General features: G+C 33.1%; 1 protein-coding gene across 1 annotated transcript in view; it reads right to left on the bottom strand.

Annotated features, from left to right (window-relative positions):
• The window catches only part of conu (Rho GTPase-activating protein conundrum), an 81,434-nt gene that overhangs the window by 30,166 nt on the left and 25,563 nt on the right, over positions 1-25,705 (bottom strand). The window lies entirely within an intron of this gene.

Raw genomic sequence — 25,705 nt, 5'->3', positions numbered from 1 at the left:
CTCGATGAATGGATTTACGTAATTCTCTGAAGTTTTCATATAAACTTTTGCGCAGTAACAGACTTAGCAAAAAAAATTAAAAACAGGAGCTATGAATATCAGTAATCATATTCTATTTAGAAGCTTGTACACCTTGTTCAACGCCACTTAATTTTGACATTCAAAAGGAACGATAGCATCTCCAAGTAATTAGAAGCGGAGACAAAAGGGGAACAATGCTTCCTACGCAGCAAAAAGGATACACCGTTAGGATATCGCGGTCGAATTCGCTCGTAAACGAGGGTATCGTGTTAAGTATGTTTGTACCTGAGGAGAATCGATTACGCTTAGCCGATTTCGCTTGCAACAACTCGATCTGAATGTCGATAAGACTTGGGGATAGATTAAAACCAAGAGATTTTAAGCCCGAATGAAGCGAAAAATGAGCGCGGTAGTTTGAAGCATAGCTAAATAAAAATAATGATATACTTGATTAATTAGTTATGTTTTATGTACTGATACTATAAAATACATAGTTAGCCAGTAACGACCCAAATAGACAGGGAGTAAATAATAAAATCTTTTCAACCTACCAATATGTCTATCGAAGTTAAATACGTACAACTACTAGTTATCGTATAAGATTAATGTAAATAACACGAAAGAATCTCATCGTGTTTCGAGATACATATGAATTTACCGACGTAATTACCGTAGTAATCTCGAACGTCAGTCGAAGTCAAGAGGTGGTCACATTCCAGCACGGTGTTGTCACCGAAAGACAATTGTTTACAGATTAAAAACCCACCCAGTAATGGCCAAGGTAAATGGAATTAATTTCATCCATAAGTACACACCTACATACTTGTACATGATTCAGTTTTAAACATCTTTTTTATCATTAGTGATGGAATTCTTAAAGTATGTTTTTTATGTATGTATTTCAAGATATAATGATAAGCTGTTATGTTCACAGTTGAATGCTTTCCATAATAACATTAACTTTAAAATATAGAGATGTGGCATATCTACCATGCATGTTTTTTAAATTAGTTAATTCTGTTTTCTTGATACTTTTGTATCTTCTCTCTTGATTTATCGAAATTATGTATGTTTCTTCCTAAAGAAGCATTAATATGATGTCCACAACACGTTTGTCCAGCGTAGTGTAGGTACTATAAATATATGAAGTAAAAACCCGTCTTATTTTAAAACAAGAAACGTCCTCAACAGTTACTAGCACAGTCATAAATAGACCAATGGCGGTGTATTTGACGGAAATCAGGAAAATTCTTAAGTTTTAACCTTTTAACATATTCATAGCACGCATCACACATGAATGGTTTGTCATCGAGCATATTGTATTGTTATAAAAACTATAATTATTGTATGCCGATCACACACTCTCGCACGCATACTTGCGCATACGCAATGCGTACCGGTATTGTCACTAGGCAAACGATAATGCATTCACTTTTTTATCTGTGCGTCAATTTTTTATCTACGGCAGTATGAAAGTAGGTCGATAAAGGCTGTAAGATCAATTTCTTAGCACTTTTACGTAAAGTTTAGTTCAAACTTCAAATAATAGAATAAAGGCGAAGATGATGAATATAGTAAAGAATAGTTTCAAATTAAAAAAATATCTACCAATGACGTTTGTTACCGCGTGCAGCATCTAGTGCTTAATATTTAATTACTATTATAATACTTTTCACGGATAAAATACACATTTAGAACTTATTTTTCCTTTTCACCTAAGCGATATGACTAATTATTCTATTAATAAGATTTTCTTATTACAAACTTTTCGTTTGTCTGTAGACCTAACTCTGAAGTCAATGCAGCCAAAATCACGGATACTCACTACAAACATAATAAATATTTAAATTCTAAAAGTGAAAGAATGTAACCTAGGTTTCTTTGCATTTACAATTTAATCATGACATCTATCTAACAACAAATTGTTGCTCTAACCGTGAACCACATTTGAAAGTTGCTACTCATTGTTTAAAATTCGGCCATCTACATTAGCACGTAGCGAATAAATATATAAGGTTGGCTGCTAAAAGCAAATACGGTGTAAATAAGTGAAAGTGTATTTTGTATTTAATTAAATTAAAATTTAGCATTGAGTTTTAAATGTGATAATTGTGGTTAAAAGCGAAGACGCTAAGAGTTTCGTTAAAAATATTAAAGATAAAATAGCTTATCGCGTGATATTCGTAACTATGAAAATGAAGATATGAAGAAGACCTATGTTCGGCTGTAAAAATATAATATACTAGTGGTGCCCGCGGCTTCGCCCGCATTTTAAAGAAATAATATGACATACATAAAACGGAAAATTTGTACCTGCATTGGAATGACAGTAGTGCCATCTGTCGAAAATTGGTCTTACCAACTCCCAAACCCTCGTGGGCTCTTGGGCAACAACTTTGCTAAAGATTATCACTTGATCAAATGCATAGTTTCCGATTCTATAACTACTTACGAATTAAAAATTAATTTAAAAAAACCTTTTCCCACGGACTAAATTGTGAATCTAAACCATTCTCAAGTCCCCTTGAACACACACAACAAATTTCATCAAAATCAGTCCAGTCGTTTAGGAGGAGTTCAGTGACATACACACGCACATAAGAAATATATATATAAAGATTTTCTTAAATTTTACCGACAGACGGTAAAATTTAATTTTAAATGTTATAAATTGGCTTTTATGGTTTTTGTTTTGTTATTGTAAGCGCCTTATCTTAAGTTTTTTTATTATTAAGAACAATAACACAAGATATTTTTCGTCACATTGTTTAATAATGATTATTGTTGAATTTTAAGATTAATAAAAATTAAAAACCTGCTATTGTAATACTTTCTTGACAAAGATATACACATAATGTTATTAATAATGCCAGAAACAACGGAATAAAAAAATAATGAAATGTTAATCCAAATCAATCTTAAATTAATTCAGAAGTATATCAGATAATAATAGATAAATGTGAGTGCTTGTTATCGGGGCCACCTAAATAATTTAATCTTTTTGGCTAATTAAAGATAATGCGTCGATAGTGTTGAGATAGCGACGGTAGTGTAATGTGGAGTGGCGTTTATCGAATCATTAATGGATATGCTATTGAGTAATCTTTACTTACACGGTGACAATGAACACAAATTGTTGCTATTTTCGTTCTCTGAGAAGCAATATACTGTAAAAGTAAAAGAAGGTAAGTTGAAGTGTGTAGTTTTAAATGGTTTTGAGTTAAATGGCGGTAGAAAAAGAATCTATGAATCTTAGGTTAGATTTCAAGTGCCTACTTAAATGACTGGATCTTAAAAGTTCTCCTTCGTTGTCAACCCAATACTGTCCCATTACTGGTCAGGAGTTGTATAGCGACGCGACTAGTCTCTATATTCGGAGCGGACTAGCAGTTTGGCGCGACTCTACTTATAATAAAACATCAAATATGTTGATATGTCAACACAACTTTAGAAAATGTTAATTTCCCCTTTCAACAAATAATATTAATGTATGCAAATCCCATGTAAATACAATAGAAGACGGAAACCAGCAAGTCGTTCACCCTGGCTCTCCGTGCCCGTGGGATCGCGCGCGGCCCGTGACGGCGTACCCTTGACTTCCTCGTGTGTAAACAGAAGGTATTTTATAGATAGTCTATGCACCGTTCATGTGAGTTCTGTCTTTAGTTATTTATAGACTTCCTTTTTTTAAAGGGGTTTGACGATTCCAGAAGAAATATATTACGGGCTTGACTTTGGATGTTCACATATGTAGGTATAGCTCTTTATTCTGCTTTATCTTTATAATGGATGAAATAAGATTGAAAAGATGTAATAAATGTTTATATACACTACTCTAGAAACAAGTTTGATATTTATAAAAATCTAGCTAGGACTAACAAAAAGGTTATCAATGATTTTTATACACAAATACGGCTATTTTTCACGTTTTTGTGGCCTATGTTTGTACCTGTACTATTTTTACCCGACTGCCAAGGAAGGGTTATGTTTTTCGCGCGTATCTTGTATGTTTGTCTTTCTTTATTTGATCCGATCTAACAAACGGCTGGATGAATTTCAACAGTTAAGGTGTCATTATATTTGTCTCAATGACCCGAGTGTCCTTAGATAGGTGTTAGTAAAAGAAAATCAAAATGGCGGATTTTTGGCGCGAAATAGTAACACATTTAAAAAAAAAAGTTAACCGATCCTATTGAGTAGTAGGGTGGAGTGAAAATTATTTTTTTTCGTATTGTTATCGGAATATCTGTAAAAAGTTGCTGTTATTGTTCACAAATACACACACAAAATTTTATTTAGCACATAATAAATTTAGAGGTGCCCCCAACATCATGAACTCTAGAGGAATTTGCAAAATATTGTCAAAAAGCACCAACGTCTAATATTGTCATATTACCGTTAAATAATATTATATAAAAGAATACAAGGAATTTATATGTATGGCAGAAAAGATAAGACTTTAGTTTGTATTCAGAAGGAAGGCAAATTTTATAGAAAAAGAGTAACAGAAGACCATTATGTGATTTTATCAGAGCCAGGAAGTAATTATTTCGGGCATGTTACGTGTGAGTCGGGAACTGCTAAAAGTATTGAAACTATCATAATAAATCATTTGAGAACAAAATCGGTGGAATTGGATAAAATAGTGGTTGTTGGTTGCGATGGTACAGTCTTGAATACAGGTTTCAAAGGAGGTGTTATTCATTATATGGAGGTCTTCCTCCATATAATGAATAACACCTCCTTTAACTTAACAAACCATTACAACGGTTTGTTTGCCAGTTACATTCGAATGAGTTACCATTGTGACATCTTTTATTGCATTTGGATGGAAAAACTACAGGGCCTAAATGCTTTTCAGGTCCTATTGTATCTGAATTACAAAAATGTGAATCAATGCCAATTGTTCAATTTACCATCATTCCCTGCATATTACCTGAAGTTGCTAGAAATGACTTGAGCACCGACCAAAAAGCTTCGAACATTTAAAGTGACTGCTTTAAATTTCGATGCAAAAGATTACTCTGATCTAATTATGTGGCAAGACTGTAAGGTAACTGAGCCACCTCTGACTTCCAATTTATCTGATGAAGCCTTGAAAGAGATTGTCAAAAGTGATTTGATTACATGTCAAACTATTAAAGATTTTCCCTGCCATACCCAAGCCGTAGAGCGCTGTATCCAATTGGTGACCGAAGCGTCAAGTGCAGTTTGTGGAGAAAAAAAACGAGACGGTTTTATAAGGGCAAGACTATTATCACTCCAGCAAATGCCTAATTTTAAAACAAAAAAACAATTTAACATCGAATAATGTACTTATTTCTGATTTGTTTCATTCCCTGATAAGATTTTCTTTTACTTTTCTTGATTAAAAATATTTAAACTACTGATCAGGCTTTTATTTAAAGTATCACAATGTAGTTTGTTTAATAATATACAGGAAATGTAGAAAAATACTATCATTAAAAATTAGATTAGTGTTTTTCAAAATTCTGTATTTTTCAATTTTTTGATTGGGTTGGGGCACCTCATAACATTAAGACAAGTAAACAATATTTTGTACGCTGAATTTACTCATTAAAAGGCAACTTTTTACCGCTATTCCATCTAGAAAAAAAAAGAAAAATAAAATTTCATACATTTTCACTCCACCCTATTGAGTAGGGTATCAAATGAAAGGAAATTAAACGGAGATTATAAAAACATATTTGTATATATACAAAACAGCAAGGTGACTGACTGACTGACTAACTAAATGACTTTTTCATTTTTCAGAAATCAACGTACAGCCTAAACTAAGGACCTTACAGTTCTGAAATTTTGCACATAGGTTCTCTATATAGCGTGAATAAGTACTAAGAAATTCCTTTTGGAAATTCTACCCTTAAGAGGGTATAATAGGGAAAAACAGTTTTTTTGAAATCCTTTAATTTTGAAGCAACTGCTATAAAATTTTGTATTTGGCTTTCTGGATAGGAACAAGGACGCACTTATTTATCCCCCTCCGAAAAATCAACCCCGTAGAGGGTTAAATAAGGGTTAAAAGTTCATTTGAACAACCGTCAATTTTGAAGCAAACACTATGAAATTTTGTATCAGGCTTGTTGGATAAAAATAATAAAATTCTACCTCTAACGAGGTAAAATAATGACCGAAACTTTGAATTACTGAAGTTATATATTTTATAGACCGTAAATGGTGAATTTTTCTCGCGAAATAGTAACACGTTTAAAAAAAAATAAACTAAACCTATCGAGTAGGGTGTTGAAATAAAGAAAATTAAGAGTAGATTACTCATACATTATATAATATATCTTATATATAAAATTCTCGTGTTACTTACCGTACTCCTCCGAAACGGCTTCACCGATTTTCACCAAATTTTATATACATATTCAGTAGGTCTGAGAATCGGCCACTATCTATTTTTTACCCCTAAGTGATAAGGGTTGTTTGCCCTTATCATTTTTTTATTTATATGGCAACACAACGTTTGCCGGGTCAGCTAGTACATATATACACATCGAGATGAATGTCTGACTAAATGAGTGAGTTGCTGTGCCAGAGATCAATGCAAATGGAAACCGCTGAACTTAAGCGTGCTGGAATTTTACACATAGGTTCTTTATATAGCGTAAATGAGCACTAGGATAAAATAGGATAATATCGTTTGAACATCTTTTGTTTTTGAAGCAGACATCTACTATGAATCTTTGTATTGGCTTTCTGGATAAAAATAATGAAATACGTATTTCACTGCTTTTGGAAATTCTACTTCAGCCTTTTTGGTGCAGTCGGGTTTTTGATTTTTTAATTATAACTCTTTCTTTGTGTCATTTTTTTTTTTTTTTTTTTTTTATAATATGAGAGTAGCAGACGAGCATGCAGTCCACCTGAAGGTAAGTAGCTACTGCCGCCCATGGACATCTGTAATCAACCCCAGATAGGATTAGATATTCCTACCTGAGGTCGGCCACAGATGCGCCGCTACTCCTGAGGACTAAGCTGGAACGCCTCGGAAAAGTCTATCTCCCTTACCACACCCTTCAAACCGGAACACAGCAGCGCCTAACACTGCTGTTATTAGGTAGAAATAGGTGTGGCGGTGGTGCCGCCGGAGTCGAACCACAAAGGGTTCTACCACCTTCATTTCTAGGTGATATCGCCGCTTTCTAGTCATTTTTTCTCTTCACTACATAACAGACAACCACGTTCGTAAGTATAACTGTGAAACTCCATAGCCACTGATAAGAAATAAGTTATTGTTCGGCGAACAAAATATAGGAAATCCCATTTTTCTTTTTTATCTAATCTTAAACAAAACCGTATCAATCATACACAAATCATACACACACGCTAGTATCATGCTAACCTAATGAATAACGATAAGATTCTCCACTAGACGGAGATTGTAATCATTGGTAAACAAAATCCAATAGAATACAAAATTTCTCTATTGCACACCAAAGAAAAATATAATAAACAACAGTAATAAATAAAGGGTACAGGCGGTCTTATCACTGAAATAGCGATCTCTTCCAGACAATCGACTTTCAGTGAAAACATTCCCGTTGTCCAATAGAAACAAGGTAGGTATGTAAAATGTATATTTAAGTACCGAATTGTTACGTTAATATCTTTGATAAGTAATATAGAAAGATACTTGACCGCCTTGAAATTGAATGAAGCCACAAAAGACCGAGTGTCAGGTATTTTTTTAATTTTGGAGCAATAAAAAACTTTTTTTAGACAAAAAGTGTAGGCACGTACCACCTACGTATAAATAACGAATACTACGTTATTAACGTAATAAATAAATAAATAAATAAATAAATAAGTATTTCAAACATTTTAGGGTAACTTTAGGACGGATCCGTGGCAACACTTTATTTACGCAGCAATTTCAATTCTCAAAACTTACACTTTCTTGTTAGCGATATATCTATGTAATCATCTAAGGTTAATATACAAATCATTGGACAGATTATTAAAGACAGGCGTATCTCGATTACTTTCCGTCGAATCGATTTACCGAGAAAACCGATGAAAGTTATCGCGGTTTCTTTATCAATCGGGAAACAATGGTTCATAACATTCAAGGTTTATCTGCCAAAGTAAAAGGAATACCACATGTATGGCGAGTGTTCGTAAGGTTAATTTGCGACACACGTGATGTTGACTGACATAAGGAACTAGTTTCACTGCAGGCGATTAACGGACTTATCTAAAGCGAGGCAAAAGCGAAATATTTTTAGTTTCATGAAATATGTACCTACATGGTTAGTGTACTAACAAAAGCACATAATGCAATACAATTTTATTTAAACAAAACATTTAAGTGTCTAACTACAAAGCAAGATTGAAAAGGTGACATTGAAAGTTCAATTTATTTACTCCATAACCTTAGCCAGTAGATTACAAATTTAATTACAAATGCTAAAGGGAAATAGCGTTTATAAAAATGTCAGTGTTTTGGTACGTAATAGGTACCACTAAATATCTCTAATAGCTTTAAATTACAAGTAATTTCGGTAGTAAACAAAAATACTATAAATCAAATAACTTATGAAGACACAATCATGTGCTGTTAATCTCAAAAGCAATCCTGCAAATATATTGGTCAAATACTGATCATGTATGTGTTTTTGATTTAAGTAGAGGATGCCATTATGTTCTGGTCTAAAATATGTTGTATATTGTAGATGTTGATTTTTTATTTGTAACTATATTGTGTTTTATATTTACTATGCATTATAATACATAAAGATATAGCAATATCCCTGTTAATCTGAGTAAGCTAAGATGATTCAGTTATTTTCATATAATATAGACCGGTCAATCTAACCAATATGTTTTCTAACATAGATCGATATATGTAAATATGTATCCCCCATATATAAGATAGTTTGGTTAATTGGTTATTAACAAACAATCGCTTGTTGGTAATCGCTTACCCGTGTTAGTGTGACACACAAGTATGAGACAATAGGCTCTGCTCCCACGTGAAAGTGCCTGTTGGCGGTGTCGTCTAGCCGTGGACGTGAGAAAACGACGAGCTGTCTACAAATATTGTGACTATCCGAATTTCTAAGTATTATATTGCCTATGAGTTATAGTCTATTTTCTATGTATATACGTAATCTTCCGTTCATTTGATGCTTCGATTCAAGAATCCTCGAATCAAAGCATCAAGGAATATTCTGGCCTTTAAAAGCATAAGAAAACAATTAAATGTTATCCCTATAAATTAATATTATTTGTATTTTTTTTACAAAACATTCAGAATTGGTAAATGTTATGAAAATAACGCTTTCTACACTCTTAGCACCGCACTAGATCTTTTTTTGTATCATGAGTGCCACAGAACAACACAAAGACGAATATGCAAACTCTATGACTAACTATCTGTCTGGCCAGGAATCGAACCCGAAACCCTCTGCATGTCTAAGCGGTATGGTGTTCGCCCCTCCACGCAAGTCACACGAGAGGCACAGCTCCACCCTAAAATTGCCCTATGGTGTGGGTGCTGAACACAATGACAAAAACCCACGCTCAGATCCATTGCGCGACTGACCGACATTGAGAACACTATAGCAAACGTTTAAAAAGGTCAGTCATTAATGGTTTCATACTTACGAGTACATACAAATAAAACGTTCTTACCACGATCGTGCAGAATATGGAATGAGCTTCCTCCTGTGGTATTCCCGGAGCGCTATGACATGGGGCTCTTCAAAAAAGGTGTAAAAAGAGCTCTCCTTCGAAGCCTCTCTGTTGTTGCAATATCCTTAGGCGACGTTGATTACTTTCCATCATCCCTTTTATCGTTAATCTTAACTATTAAGAAATATCATACGTAGTAAAATTAGATTTAAGCAATGAAGCAGTTCCGTGTTTCAGTGGGAAGTGTGGATGCGGATATCTTTAACAACTCTTAATCTTTTTTTAACAAATATGACTGTTTTGGTATTTGTTTACGTATTTGCTCATACAAATTTCAATCAGCACCCCTAGCGGATTGTATCAGAACTGTAGTGTCAGTAACGTAACATTAAATGTCTTAATTGACAAAATGGCGCTTTATGTTTTGTCTCTCTTTTTTGCGAACATGTGAGGACAGACAAAAATACTTGAGCACTTACTTATTGTTACGTTTACCAAGTCTACTGAAGCAAACGGAACAGAATAATGGATTGAGTAGACGTAACATAAAATTGTGGGATGATTTGAAAACTCATGGTAAGGGTACTGTTCTATATGGAATTGGTTACATCCGTAACACACATCTGTCTATGTGCACCGGTGACCACAGATATACCACAAGCCCGTTTTGTTATTTCAACCTTAAAAAAAGTTTATAAAACCCATTTGAGATTCTAAACATAATTCATAGATCTCTCCTATACTTTTTATTATATGTATTTGTTTATGTAATTATTATAGATACTTAATAAAACATTTATTACCACTTAGAAAGTTGTTTATAACGAAAGTAAAACAGTTTCATAAATTAAGCGCAAAAAACTCTACTTCAACATTATTTTAACATCTTACCATACGACTGAATCGCTAATTAGTGCGGTCAAAATATTTATAATTTTAATTATAATATATTTAGACCAGTGAAATTGGCTTTTGATTTCAATTTAAGTGGTAAGCAGATTTATTTCTATAGATTAAGATACAATAAAAAACGGACTGATTTTTAACACTTATGTGTGTGATATATTTTAGAAACTTATAATTAAAGAGATGTGATAGATTTGGTTGTTAAATTAAAAATACATTTTTTTTTATAGTCTAGGCGTAGCAGACGAGCATGCAGTCCACCTGATGGTAAGTGGCTCCTGCCGCCCATGGAACGCTTCAGAAAGGTATGTCTCCCTTACCACACCCTTCAAAACGGAACACAGCAGAGCCTAACACTGCTGTTATTAGGCAGAAATAGGTGTGGCGGTGGTGCCGCCGGAGTCGAACCACAAAGGGTTCTACCACCTTCACATTTATACCGAGTTATATCTTAAACCGCAGTTTGGTGCCCATTAGAATATAATTTGGCAATTTTTTTTACCAGAATACAGCAGCACTGAACACTGCTATTTGTGCAAAAATGGGCAGAAATTCTATGGTCCGACTCAAGCGACTGATGCCCCAAACGAACGTAGGGCGAACAGAAGATACTACCTTCAAACTATGTGTTACACGGATACGGTTTCTATGTGTTACACGGTTAAACGGATTTTTCAATCTACCACGATTTCATAATCCGTTTTAAATATTATATATAATTAATAAACAAAATAATAAATAAACTTTACTTTGCCTCTTCCGAGATAAAAATCCTATGACATAGGTTCAAATTGTTTAACAAACAAATTGCATATCGTATCGCAATAACATAACAACAACAACCTTTAATCCTGTTGTTCGTTTGTTATTGAATGACACTCGGAGATACCAGTATTGTTATCAGATACAATACGTATTGTTTGTTAGCGAGAGCCAAGAGATGAGGCGTAGAGCATTCTATTGACTTTAATAATAGTAGACTTTTAGTAATCTCAAATTCTACAAAAAATGCATATTTTCCCTTATAAAGTACTAGTTTTTAACTACGGCTTTGCTTGCCATCAGTTTTTATCTATCCCTGGGATACGGTATTAGTGATTAAGAAACTCTGTCCATTGATCGAGGGGTCTGAGGTGTAAATTTTTCAATTATCTGCGTATTATAAATTAATTATCACGTGCTTAAACGGTGAAGGAAAACATCGTGAGGAAACCTGCATACTTCATAAATCTTAAAAAAAACAAGTATTCTAAGGTATGTGAAGTCTACCAATACGCACTTGGCCAGCGCGGTGGACTATGGCCAAATCTTTCTCATTCTGAGAGGAGACCTATACCCAGCAGTGGGACAGTAATGGGTTGATGATGATGATCGATATTATTGATAATAAATAATAAAGATTTTACTGATTTTAATATACGTGTACAACAAATATCCGTATTCCCATTGTGCACAATAACGGTAAATTCTTTATGATAGGTATATGTGATAAAATTATTCTGCGAATTATATTTCGTGAGAGAAAGGTGGGTTAAGAAGTTCCGATGAATCGATTTAGGCACAAGTTAACTGTAAAAGGATGATATAGCCTTTTAATTTAAACAACCAAAATGGACATTTGACGCATTTGCCATTATGTTCGTATCATTGGTCATCTATTGGTTAGTAGCCGTGACTTCGGCTGCGGAATGTTTAGAAACGGCATTATTTTCAGTTTTATATTGTTTGATCTTGACAGAGATCGAGTATTGTAAGAATTTAAAAAATTGCTTTTGTTCTATTCAAATTCAAATGTTAGGAAATAAGCATTATTATAAACGTCTTATGTATACTATTCAAACAATAAAAATAGAAGAAAATAATTATCATTCTTTCGAAAAATGATTGGTAAAATGATCGTAGAATTACATCTGCCTTTTGTTCTGTTAATTACAATTTAAGTGGATTTTCATAAACTGTTTATAAAAGTGTACTTTAAACCGACTTCGAAAAGTAGAGTATCTGTATTCGGCTGTAAGCATAGATATAGGATGTCAACGAAAAAATTCTAATTCTATGGCTGCAAGTATTTTTTGTTCAGGCAGACATTATTTTTAATCTGTATAACATATCATATTATATGATTGATGTGTACATACACACGTGCACACATATGAAAATTATAATATAAGTCCTCCGGAAACTTTGATTGTCGAGGACAAACCATAATTGTTGTATAATAGTCGTTTTTGTAGATATCTTAATTTGAAAATAATAGCTGTATATACCTAATAACGAATAATATTATATGCATATTAAAATTAAATTAATATGAAAATTAATAACCAATTTAGTTATGGATATTCCTTCTCATTAAACTATATATAAACGGGCTAATAGAAAACAGATCAATACCTTTATCTCATCTGTTTTCCACTATTTTTGTTTACTATAGATTAGTAAAAAAATCTCAATTTTTCTGTGATGTTTATGATGAATTTCAATCATTGGTCGAACAGAATTACCAATATTTTAAGCAGGAAGTGTTTTAAACCTAATCATGTCCATTTTTGGTTTCTTATGAATCAGTGGTAAATAGAGCAATACTAAAATTAAACTCGAAACTTTCATCCAAAAATGACTCCTCACACAATACATTAAGAACTATTATGTAAAATGATTTAGGTTTGAACTGCCCACACTGTGCCGCAAATGTCAAAAGTATGCGTCGGCGGTCATACAATTTGGACAATTACATTAATTTGCTTAGTAGGTCGGTTGAATTAATATAATGCTATAGAACACGCCATATATTATTCTGAGCGAGGCATGCACGCAATACGTTATTTATTGTACGAAACTGATTTAAGAAATTATTACTTTAAATAATATAGAAAGGACCACAATCAATACTAACTTATAAGTAATTCTTATCGATGTTTTAGAAGTAGAAAACTAAAATGCTGTTTTCTAATATAATGCTGTCACTGTCCATGGAAATCGTAAAGAAATGTAGGTTGGTATACCGAACAAGCGACTACCTAATATATGTAATGGAAGCTTTGAACCTGAGAGCTACGATGAAACGCTTAAGACTATAACCTAAGCCACCCCACAGAGACCTCACTCTAAGATATCGCTATTTTATAAGACGAGGCTATTTTGCCGCCTCAGCAAAACTCTGCGAATTGACCACATTTAAACATGTTTATTTTTATTTTTAAACGCTCTATGTTCAATATCATGAAGTTCGTGGATAAATAAAATATCATTTAGTATTAATTTAAGTACAATGTGACATTGTATATTGCTTATTCAGTGAGGAACGGCCTCGGAAGTTCCCTGGCTTATCATGTCATCCGTGATGTCACTACTGTAACTTTAATTTCTATGGTACATAACATTCATTTTATAGTATAATGACAAAAAATGCATATCTAAACTATGAAAGAAATAATCTATCTTAGTTATATTAGAAGAACCGAAAAGTAATTCTAATATTGTTTGTTGGCGAAAACTTAAACTATTTAGAATATAAATGCTAATCAACAGAATAATTTCCGTTCTTTTCTAACAGTGGGAAAAGGTTACAAAATGGTTAACATTATTTAATTGATTACTATTTACGACTTATTTAATGTAATTACTGATTATCGCCAGCAAACAAAATTTTGATTAGTTTTTGCTTTACCGATTTAAATGAAAAAGACGGAAACTTCAGGAAAATCTCGAATGCATCGAATACCCATGTCATATTCGCAGGCGCGTCTTGAGTCAGTGCGAAACAAATATTTGCTGGTCAATAACACTTCACACGTTGTACTTGTACTTCAGCCTGTCAAGAACGAATGCAAGACAAAAACCCTACAATATGTAGGTACTAGCATTGTATGCGCTACGCAGTGAGTAAAGGTAAATGTACATTTTAATTATCCACAGTTTACAATTATATACACAGTATACACTATGTTGTTGCCCTGTTCGTCAACGCTTACTAACTACAAACAGTATAAATAATAATAATAATTACCGATGATCAAATAGATTGTGATATTATATAAACATCCACATATAAATCATACAAAGGTATAGGATGCGGTAAAAAATGTATGATAAAAACTACATTAATTTTTGAACTAGATTATTAGACTAGCGAAGTACAAAAAAGTCTGTTTTATTCCTAATGTTAGTTCGTTGTTTTTATGTTCTTTGTAAATAAACAGTTTAAAAATTATATTTATAAAAAATATACGTTGTAGGCGTTGCGTCTCAAATTAATTACCTACTCACAAAAGTATAATTATATTTCTTTATACAAGACCTTAAATAAAATGTAAGTATTTGCAAAAGGCATTCTTGAAAATTTTTTCAAGAATTTATACGTCAACGTATATATTTTGTCCTGCATACCTTAACATTGTTTAGTTACATTACCTACGGTTTACCTCTTGAAGCGATCTCAACAAAGCATACAAGTTTATTAGGAGTGCACAATCTTAAAAGGCTTTTAGGCATAAAACTTAAGCCTTTCACACATCTGCTAAAGTGACACTAGCGACACTGCATAACTTGCTTTATCCTAATTGTCTTGGCGTAAAAGGAAAAGGGAAAAGACAAAATAGGATTTACAAACAGTAAACATTCCAGGCGTATGTAAAAGTCCTTAACTCTATTTACATTACGAAAAAGGCCGAGACGTGTCATGTAAATAACATTCCGGCATCAAAGTATGGTCTTGGCATCTACACGGTAAGATAAACTTGCGACATTTTATTTAAGGCCGGTAACACACGGGCGACACTTAGCTAATGAGCAACAGTTTGTGTCGTCGGCGGAAAACAGTTCCTTTACATAAAAATGTAAAGAGTTAGAATGTCTCATGTTATTTAATGGTGATAGAACCCTACCTGATTCGACGGAGGAACCACCACCACATCTATTTCTGTTTTCCTCTTGATAGTTGTTTTGAGGTAGAGACACTTATATCAGGTCCAACTTAGTCAATAAGAGTAACAACGCATCGGTGGCCGACTTTAGGTCCACTAAACTCATATAGGGTTGATTAAAGATGTCCATAAATGGCAGTGACCACTGACCATCAGATGGATTACATAATCTTTTGCTACCCTTGTAATATATTTTTTTTCCGAAAATCTCAACTTTAATGAGCAACTAACAAAAATACGGATTGAGATAAGAAATTAAAAAATACTGGGAACCGAGATATCAAACATTATTTAAGACTATCCCACCATTTATTACGTCCAAATGAAGTAGACTGCATAATTCATGAGTGCGGGCTGCGGGCTGCGGGCTATCTCGATCGCAACGTCTTTGTAGCGCCTACTGATAGAAATTAGAAGCCATTGATAACGTGTATCAAACAAAGACGAATATAAGTAGTTGCTTGGTTTTATCTTGGACTTATGATAGCCTAGTGGCTCGAAACTCGGCCTCTTGATCGAAGGGTCCGAGGTTCAAATCCCACGCACCTCTGATGCTGAGGAAACCTGCATAACTGAAAAATCTTTAAAAAAAGTTTTCATACGTATGTGACGTCTACCAATTGGCCAGCAGTTTGCCAGCGTGGAGACCGGAGACCCGTGCCCAGCAGTGGGACAGTACTGGGTTGATAATTATATTGGACTTGCTAGGCATGGCCTAATTCCTTAAAAAAGCCTTATTTTATATGATTTTGGTTGGTGAGCAGTGACCGCTACCACCATACACTGTATGCTCTTTGTTTACTGTTTCTATTAGTATGTTATAAAAATGCTTCGACCATTTTCGATTACGCTGACCAAGTGTGGATTTTACATATCTTCAAAAACTTCAAAACACTCAGACATGTGTTTTCCCTAACGTTTTAAAGAAGTGATGACACATTTCAATGATTGGCAGGATTTCGATTACAGAGAAAACTGGTATTCGTACAGTCACTTATGGTAAATATATTCATACTATTCGTACGAATAACATATTAACGCATATGAAGTTACAATATTTAGGCAAATATAAACAACTAATAAATAATAATAAGTAATAATATCTTCATTTGAACTTTATAATGCGTTCAGTGAAAAAGCAGTGATAGCCTAGTGGTAAAGAAACTCGGTCTCTCGATAGAGGGGTCCGAGATTTAAATCCCAGGCATCTCTGATTTTTCAAAATTATGTGCGTATTAGAAATTTTCACTTGCTTGAACGGTGAAGGAAAACATCGTGAGGAAACCTGCATGCCTAAGAGATTTATAAAAAAAATCTTAAAGGTATGTAAATGTAAAGTCTACCAATACTCACTTGGCCAGCGCGGTGGACTATGGCTTATCCTTCTCATTCTGAGAGAAGGCCCGTGCCCAGCAGTGGGACAGTAATGGGTTGATGATGATGATGATGATGATGAATGCGTTAAGTAAAAATACGTTTAAATCATCGATTACACTGGGGTGAAATTTTCATGAGTAATTTTCATGTAGTAAGGACAACCGTTTTTAGATTTAAAACAAAATATACATGATAGGTAGTTATGATGATAGTGGGTAGAAACTCGGCTTCCATGTACCATCTACTCAAACACATTCAACTATGGTAAAGTGACAACAGACCAGACAGAAAATCTTCTCAATGACTCTATCTATGGCAATTATATTTCTAAGTGAAGTAAGCGTCGCAAACGCTAATTAAGGCACTTTTAACCCAATCATAAAAGTAATCAACACAACTATAATTGAATATCAAGGCAAAGCCAATATCGTCCAGTTCTAGCTTAGAAATGAATGAAGCGTGTTAATAAGCCTCCGACTGTTACACCAATTAACGGGTTTAATTGGTGAACATTGAACGTTATATGTTTACAAGGTTAAATTTTAAATACATTGAAGTTATCGCCCATGTTTTATCTATTTCTGGAGAAAATTTTGCTGAATACAGTCAGCTCCAGAAGTAGATGAGCGGATTAAAATTTCAAAAATACTTGTATATAGGTATTTTTGAAGCGTTTTAAATAACTGAAACTGCTTATAACTTCGGTGATAACAAGGATTTTATCAAATAAACTAACAGAGGAGGTCTTTAATTGACTATTTTTTATCATGACTAGTTCGTTTCTTAAAGTAGTGGTTTATCAAATAATTTAATGAATTATATTTTTAACTAAAAGCTACCCTCTAGTTATAAACAGAGATATCGCTTTCCTAAAGTCACATCAAATAAACATTTTGTAAGTAAAACATTAGTAAAAACCTGACTTTTTATGTATAAAATGACCATATAATAATTTTATTAGGACATTTACAATGAATTACATTTTAATGAGTTTACATTAGAAATTCATTATTGTTTTAGAGCGCCATCCAAAATATGATTAAAAAATCTTGGCATATTTCGTTGTAAAATACCAATTGTGAATAAAGTCATTCCCATTTTATTAATGTACATTCTAAAGTGTCATTAAAGTGTTTGGAGTTGATTCCAAATGAAGGGACGGGTAGAGTTCATCAAATTAAAGAGACCGTTACATTCCAACCGCCTATCGTCATAAAAAGTGTTTATTAAAAATGTTTGGACACCGATCGTAACACATTCGGCAGCAGTATTCGTTGTAAAAAATATTTTATTGAATTGAGCTTAACTACGAGTATAAATAAAAGTTTTACAAATTGAATGCGTTTTCCGACGTTGCATTAGAGTTGTCGTTTCAGGAATCGCTTGTAGGTATTTTCCAACAGTTTGTTTTGTATTACAGTGCGGTAAGAAGTAGTATATCTGCACCATATTTTTGCGACCAAATCTTAAATCTACTTTTTAAATCTTAATTCTAATTAAGTAGAAATTAAGTTAAAACAATCGATACTCAAAATACAAGATTTAATCTTATTTTTGTTGTTTACTTAATGCAAAATTAATCATAATCAAAGGGAGGCATCTACCTGAAACAAAATCTAGTGGTGATTAGTCTCTCTCTCTCTCTATTAGTCTCTTGTAGTCGCTCTATCTATTCGTCTGTACTCGTATTAGTCACTTTCCTTATCTTTCCTCTTTCCTCACTTTCCTCACCTCATCTTACTGCCTTGCACTCTTGTGAATAATCACCGACACCCCATTCACGACGGTGGCAACTAACTTTTACTCCGTCAAAAATGTAGCAGTACTTAAGACGTGTATTTATTACGGCTATCAAATCATGTGAGACAAGACCTCTAATTTTCCTTTCACTGCAGTGATTTTACTATTTTTATTGCACTTTCTATTTAATACTCTACGCGATCGCCATATTACGTGTTTTAATAGACATCACTCACTGACGCTTAATAACCAAAGTTAATTTTAACTTCTCGCTTGCTTTTGTACTCCCATTTTTATTACTATACAAACATATAATTACACGAAAGTTTTAATAATTTCGTGTTCAAGAAAAAATCCATTATCTTCAAGTAGCAACAACAGCAACCAAACGCGATTTTCGTGATTCTACGTCCTAATTAAGTATTTACTTGTGATGACAATTGTTAAACAAACAATAAAGCAGTTTGGTTATAACAAATTTCCGAATTTTGATATAAAGATGACATTTCCAATTTCTATCCAGAACAAAATTGATTGGTATCGATATACGAAATACATCGTAAGTCCGTTAGCGTGTAAGTGCATGACCATCAGATTCAGTTATTGCTTCATGCGGTAACGTTTAGTTGCGCAAGCGCCGCCCATTGAACATTCTGTATGAATAGACGCCGAATATGTACGAAACAATTCGGGCGTGGTCGATAAAAATATATTTCGAAAACGTATAATTTATTTTAATGATATAATTTCGCCAGCCTTGCTCGTTATAATCAATATATTTTATGTTTTGTCTACCAAACATTTTACGATTTAGCAAAAATAGGATAATTTATTTATTTTATTTTATTTATTCATTTATTTCAGACAACAAGGTCCATATGATATATACCTTACAGACTAACATACATACTAATATACTAAATTATAATTCTTATAATTCGATTATCAGTAACGGGCGTAAGCCTAAAGCTCAAGAGTGATTATTTTCTTTCATTAAAAAAAGCCAAAAGACATCTCTATTATGCGACAATGTAGCAACATCTTCAGTTCGCCTTTAATTCCCACATAAGCGAAAGTATTTTAAGACCTATTACAACTCTGGGTATTACGTCTATTTGTCTTTGTGTGCCCATGACAGCCACGACAGGAAATCCCATCATAAACGTATAAGAGGAAAAACACCTGAATATACTTAGAACGTAGATAGTGCTCACGTGTATAATTACTCTACTTATCACACTTTCATTGCTTAATGTTAACAAGTTACGAAACACTGACTGATATCAACATCTGGTTGATATGAAATCACCGGGCGTGCAATTTCCTCCTAATGTTATTAGCCTAATGATAAGTGGACTTTCACAAATAAAAAATGTTTCGTTTGAAAATATAAAAAATGCACGCTTTGGTCGTGCATTCGGTTTAAAAATTTTAAATATTTTTGAAATTTTAACGCACATTAAAAATTAAAATATACTCGTAATTTAATTTAAAAAGCGTAGAGTGTTTTTCAACCAAGAGTACTTTCAACTAATTTAAACAAACCGCTCCACCATCTACCTCCTGGCTCCGCTATCAGATCAGCTGTAAAATACCAAATTATTGTGTTATCAACCATACCATTTTTCATTCGATTCAGATTCGATTCTAGGTTTCATTTCGATACGACAGAGGTAAGTTAAAATTTTGATTTTCAAAAGTTCATTACATTTTTAGTTACAAGCTTATGAAGTTAATATTGCGTTTAAAAATACAATCGTATGTCTACGAAAACACAAATGATAAAAATTAGCTCAAAGTTTCCTACATACCTACTATTAATTAAATTAACTAATATTTAACTCTTTAAGTTGAGCAACCCATAAATCTTATATTTCCATTCAATACCACTCAGTCTCAATATTTATCATCAATTAAGTATTTGATCAAATAAAGAAATCAAGAGTTGTCATGGCAATTCCAATCCGTTTCACAATAGACTACCGGTTAGAGACGAGCCCATGTGGCGTCTACATGCGAAAAATTGCAAAATTGACCATCATTGATACTGATTATGAGTTTTACAACCAGTTGTCTGGAGGTTATCTCGGTTAAGGAATTTGCTAAAGGTTGTAATGATAGTGAAAAATGGCATTGAATGGTTGGATGATAGTTGGTACCAAAGTCACCCTATTTCTAATATGTAACACAAGGTCAAAACGAGAGAGTCTACAAGCATACAGGCAGGTACCCAATTTAAAACAGGTAAAATAATTAGGTGTTAATATTAATAATATACTATAGAATGTAATATTCAAATTGATATGGTATACTTTCCTTTGAAGGCTATTTTAAATGTAACTATTAATCAGTAAATGTATCCCTTGAAACAAGAACTTAACAATCTAAATACAGTTGTATAAGGCGAAGAAACATACGTACAATCTCAAAGATTTCTGTTAGGTACATACCTTCAATTACGTTTGACAAAGCGACAACCAAAAATCGCTGAGACAATGTCTACGAACATGGCGATAACAATGTAATGTTTGATATGACATGTAATAGGTACTCAGTAAACAAAGTCGGTAAGTGGAACCGGAAGGATCGGAAGCCATTGTTCAAGTTTCACACACTGACGCAATGGAGAAGTGAAAATCCATCATTGCCTTTCTGTATAAAATATGAAGTTTACTTACGACGTCTCACTGGTCGATTGTTCTACACATATTTGTTCTATTGTTCTTTAGTTTTAATGTTGATTTGATTTTGATTGGTATATAAAGGTTGTAGAACTCTGTAACCTTCGACGGTATGGATACCACAACCTTATAACAGCAAAGTAGTGCAGTTATGTTTTTATTTAAGGGCAGTAAAGCAGATTCACTTTTTAGAGGCGTAACGTTCCCAGAATATTATTGATTTTAGACAGGACTATTGCATATGGAATTAACTGATAATTGTCTAATTCGCCATTTATTCGCAGACTAACTTTAATATTGAACTAGTCTGGGTCAGTCATACGTGGGAAGTTTGATAGGATCTAACAAACGGCTGGATGAATTTCGACAGTTAAGGTGTCAGTATATACGTCTCAATGACCCGAGTGTCCTTAGATAGGTGTTAGAAAAAAATAAATAAAATGGCGGATTTTTGGTGCGAAATAGTAACACATTAAAAAAAAAAGCTTACCGAACCTATCGAGTAGGGTATCAAATGAAAGGAAATTAAACGGAGATTATAAAAACATAATTGTATATATATAAAACAGCAAGGTGACTGATTGACTGACTGACTAACTAAATGACTTTTTCGTTTTTTAGAAATCAAAGTACAGCCAAAACCGCTCAACTTAGAGTTCTGAAATTTTGCACAAAGGTTCGCTATATAGCGTTATTAAGTACTAAGAAAGGCCTTTTGGAAATTCTACCCCTAAGAGGGTAAAATAGGGGAAAACAGTTTTTTGAAATCCTTTAATTTTGAAGCAACTGTTATAAAATTTTGTATTTGGCTTCCTGGATAGGAACAAGGAAACACCTATTTATCCCCATATGAAATTAACCCCGTAGAGGGTAAAATAAAGGTTAAAAGTTCATTTAAACAATCGTCAATTTTGAAGCAAACTCTATGAAATTTTGTATTTGGCTTTCTGGATAAAAATATTAAAACGCCCATTTCACCGCTTTTAGAAATTCTACTTTAGCTTTTATAGTGCAGTCGGGTTTTTTGATTTTTTAATTAATCACTTGTTTTAAAAACTTTTACTTCCCTTGCCTTATTAGTTCGTATGTATGTATATAATATGTATGTATGAGTCAAATCTCGCAACTGAATCTTATACCAGTTAACCCTAACCGAGATGAATTATTGCACACATGGTTTGGAATTTTGATAAAAATGTATACCCTACTGTATGTGATTACCTTACTGGACCCCTAATGCACCATATTAATTAGTAATATTCTTCTAAGGGTTTTCAAAGAAGAGTACGGAAAAAGTTAGTTTTTAATAATATTAAAAAAATACCACACATATTTAAAGTTAGCGTTCGAGATATTTGTTGTTACACACATGTTACCACGTAATAACAAAACTAATATCTTACTGATATTGCGAAATTAATAAACAATGAAATGATTGTCTAATTCCAATAATAAGTTTACGCAACACTAACCTTGTACTTCCGACTTTTATTTTTAGAAACTGTTCAGAAGGCATTTCGCGCCTTTAATGGCTATCGGTAATACTTTCATACATTTGTCGTTGACTGTAATTATAGAGTGCTTGACCATAATGGACACACCTTACATGCGCGATAAATGAGAATGTAAATTGATTTCTTGTGCGCAGCCGCCAATGCTATAATTTTTATCATTTAACTATCTTTTTACCTCCTACGCATAGATTAGTAAAGATACTTCGCCGCCTTGAAATTGAATGAAGCCACAAACGGCTTATTTTAGTAAGTTCTTTTTTTGAATTCTTGACAAATAAAAACATTTTTAGAGAAAATTTACGAATAAATAACTAATACTGCGTAATTTACATAATAAATAAATAATTTATAATAATAATTTCAAATATTTTAGGGACATTTTAGCACGGAGACGTGGCAAAACTTTTTTACGCAACTATTTCAATTCTCAAGATACTGGGTACATTTTCTTGTTAGGAGTGAGTAATCTTTACTAATATATGACTACGTTATACTATTAGTTACTACGTAATAATATTGATGATTTTTAAGTAATGTAAGCTAGCTAGTTCTATTTATCTTATCACATTTATTGGACTTAAAATAATGTGAAATATTTTTAACTTTTATGTAGAATTTAGTAGTAGCAAGTCGTAGCAAAAAAGCATCTGTAATCAACACCATATATAATTAGTGGCATGCCTGCGTTTTGCCACAATTTGCCACAAATACGTTGAAATCCCTGAGATCTAATCAAACACGTAAAAGTGCTAACACAACTCTTATCAATGCTGCTATAGGCTGGTATAAGCAGAAATAGGTTTGGCGGTGCCTCCGGAGCTGTACAAAAGATTTCACCTTTAAATGCAAAACAAACTAATTTACTTATGACTTAAAACTTGTAAGCTGAGGCGTACTATCGCAACATCAAACATTGCAATGGTTTGTAAATATCATAACGATATTTGTCATTACATCTCAAGATCACAAAGGCTTTGTTCAATGTATGCAGATCTTATCGCCATTGTTAAAAGTGTACAAAGTTGTTTAACATGTGTAGTAAATAAATAGACTATGAATGCAACACTATTTGATATTTCATCAGTCCAATAGATCTAATGTAAAGCCGGCTCTATGAATATTTATAGTGGCATTGCCAATCTATTCACTGTGGTGTATGAATCAAGTTTATAGACTTTGCGTTTAAAAGTTCAAGCTGAAGGATACTTAGCTTATTCATTTTGTTTATAAGTAGCAGTAAAACCGAATTTGATTTAAGATGAAGATAATTTGGTCTAAAAATTTCGGAGTAAATTGGCTGTGACCTGTCTGTCACGCACGAAGGTTCCTATATAAGGGTTCCGTTTTTTTGTACAATACGCAAAAACCTAAATAACGAATTATTTTGTGTATCTTTTAATTAATGTATTTTTTATGACATTTCATAGTAACCATCTATCAAAAACCATAACTTCAGATTAATTCCCGAAAATCGGAACTAATCTATCCCGTACGGATCAAAGCTGAGAACGCTGAAGAGTGGTAAAGGGACTTACAACTAGAAGACAATTGAACTAATCAAGTTTTATCTAAATATATATAACTCAAAGGTGACTGACTGACATAGTGATCTATCAACGCATAGCCCAAACCACTGGACGGATCGGGCTGAAATTTGGCATGCAGGTAGATGTTATGACGTAGGCATCCGCTAAGAAAGGATTTTGATCAATTCTACCCCTAAGTGGATAAAATAGGGGATGAAAGTTTGTATAAATCTTCTTAGTTATCTAATAATATTACTTTATAACGCGGACAAAGCCGTATATGTCTACTAAGCTACAAAACATGACAATGCGACCATAATATATCAGCTAAATGTACCGATGCAAAGCATAACTGTATAAAGATTAGTATCAACTAATGCATTGCGTACTACATTCCGAATACGGGCACGGAACGGTCAAGCCCATTAATTTATATGAGTCTAAAAACCTTCTTACATTAATTGACATTGAATTTAGATGTATTCATATCTCAAGTTCTCAAGCCAATTAACATTCTATTAAATTGTAATGGACTAGTATAAGGTCATTTTTTGGAAAAACATAAATCGTCCTAGTATATTCAGAATGTAAGGTATTTTTTATTTACGTAATTTTCGGGCTTGGTATTTCCCCTTTAAGCCCCATTATATTTGTTAATTTTTAAACGCTATTTTATTTTTTAAACATACTAAAGAACTTTTAATATGCGTAGTTATAATTTTTCGACGGTTTTACCGTTAATAAATAATAGCTAAATTATTCTACTGGTTTTACCACAGATAACTTATTTTAGAATTTAAATTGTCTTTGAAATAACAAAGATAATATTATCTCTTCTACGAACACTTATATAAAAAGTTTCAACGTACAAGATCATTTTTTTAGATTTTATTTGTTCGTAATTTAAATTAATGCAGTATTTTTCTGAATTTTCTGCAACAATCGCCATCCCTACTTACGAGTACAGTACCTTCTCTCCGTCCTTCAAAACGGAATCGCGGTCACGACCTTGTAACTTGTAATGCAGTCAACACCACACGACACAGCGCCCGTTACGATTTACAAATTTTAAAAACGTTCTAAAGACCTATTCTAAGATTATTCAGAAAAGTCATTTTGGACTCTCTAAGTTTTAAGATTTTTTAAGATTTCTCTACAAACGAAGTCATGAAGTGAGGTTTTTCATAATCTCACTATGTAATTAAACAGCGGATTTTTTTTACAAATCGAAGAAGCGAACAAGATAAGAGCGGAGATCATCGCCATCCATGGACTCCAGAATTTAAGGCTAAATGAGATTGAGTTCTATCTAAGGTCGGTCAGAGATACTTTGCTTCAGAACTAAGTTGCAT

Source organism: Epargyreus clarus, unplaced genomic scaffold (assembly GCF_041222505.1).
Source record: "Epargyreus clarus isolate Ecla_fem2 unplaced genomic scaffold, WU_Ecla_fem_2.2 ptg000003l, whole genome shotgun sequence".
Taxonomy (NCBI): domain Eukaryota; kingdom Metazoa; phylum Arthropoda; class Insecta; order Lepidoptera; family Hesperiidae; genus Epargyreus; species Epargyreus clarus.
The sequence above is the reverse complement of the archived record's forward strand: the minus strand, read 5'-3'. Positions and strand labels throughout refer to the sequence as shown.